Genomic DNA, 1,675 nt, shown 5'->3' on the forward strand with positions numbered 1-1,675 from the left:
GCAGAGCCGTTCTGGAAACGCAACAAAATTTCAGCGTCTCTTCCCCCTTGTTGAAGGTTCCAAGAACAACAATTACAAGTTCATTTGGAGCCCCCCACGAAGGCGAAACCCCAAATATACGCTCATAGCTGTACACATCCGGGCTCTGGTTAAAAGGCGACAAATCTTCTAAAATTGAAATTCCATTTTCCAAATCTCTTAGCATTCAGCTGATTCCTTTCTGCGGACGACCTTTCAATCCAGCAGGCCTGATGAGGAACACCTGGCCATCAAGCGCTGTAACCTCCCGGACAGGGCTGCCATTCCGGAAAGCAAACACTTGCTTAGCAGCATTGTAGGCCATTTCATGTGAAGGCCAGTTACTAGGCACCGCCCACACCCCTTCCACACCATTACCTTACTTTTGGTTGATTCTGTCCTCGTCGCCGACTCCTTTCGGCCTCCTAGGTCTCTTCTTTGCCATTACAGTCACAACAATGGGACCGGGGATCAAAACATGAGGAGTAAAAGCACCTGCATGAACGCTGCCATGGGGATTCACAGTACTCCTAACCGGAAGCAGGAAATAGAACTTCTTGTCCCCAATCTGCAACAAATCCTGCAAATCGAGCTTAATAGGATGGTGTTCTGGAAGATACAGTACCCCTTCGATATAACAACCATTTTTCTCCAAAACTTCCAGAGCGAATTTCTTTTTGTCAAAATCATAGTAAATCCTTGCGCGTTGACGGGAAATGTTCATGCCACCACCGAGTTCATACAAATTGATGTCCACTATCGATTTCTTGCTGTCCCTGCCAAGGGTTTTCGAGTAGCTCTGCATGTTCGAGGCCATTCTCTCCCGCTCTACTAACATCCTATAGTTTGCTACTTGTCCCCAACATTTTCTTATTTTGCCATTTATAGTGATTCTGTTTGGGACCCTTATCTAGACTTGTAAGTTGGCATAATTCAATTCTCATGATGGGCGATATATCCTCATTGATAATTTCAATGCATGCACCACAGCTTGCCAACTTCCTTTTCATGATCAGTCCTAATGCTAGAAATTGGAAGGGTTCCAAGGTAGCTAGATAATGCACACTGTCACCTCATGGAACCTCTCTGCACTTCACAGTAGTGCTTTCTCACCACGGGAGAATCCCTCTGCAATCTCGAAGCAAACTGTGAGGTTAAGGTACCTGGAATGCTGCTATACTGTATTAATTGCTTGCTGTAAATTGAAATAATAGACCTGTAAAACACTAAAAGAGCAAACAGAATCACAGATTTACCCCTAGGGACAAATTTCTACGTTGGGAAATGTGCATGTCTGTGGAGAGGACACAGAAATCCTCCTTAGAAAGGATAGGTCTGCATGTGAGAATGTAAAAAACAGAGATTTAAAGGATGGAAATTATAAATGATGACTGCAGTGCATTGAATATTATGGGGTATAGAGTTAGAAAATTGATTAAGAGGGATTAATATCAGATGTTAACTGATTCATGGATTGAAGTAAATTGAAATACATAATCAACTAGTCATGTATGACCGCCAAATAGATATTACTTTATTTCCAATTTGCAAGTATAAAGTTTGGGGGAATATAAACTCCATTTACAACTTCCAATGGGTGTCAAATCTCTTCTGCAGCACATTCTCACACCTAGTTGAGGAATGGATTCACATGAAC

The 1,675-nt window shown here is 42.5% G+C and overlaps 1 pseudogene; it reads right to left on the minus strand.

Moving 5' to 3' along the window:
- Positions 1 to 205: 205 nt before the first annotated feature.
- Positions 206 to 835, minus strand: LOC149249319 (uncharacterized; annotated as a pseudogene).
- Between the last annotated feature and the right edge of the window lie 840 nt (positions 836 to 1,675).

The sequence above is a fragment of the Pinus tabuliformis genome, chromosome 7, assembly GCF_031772625.1.
Source record: "Pinus tabuliformis cultivar Carrire ecotype Pingquan chromosome 7, CPIR1, whole genome shotgun sequence".
NCBI lineage: Eukaryota > Viridiplantae > Streptophyta > Pinopsida > Pinales > Pinaceae > Pinus > Pinus tabuliformis.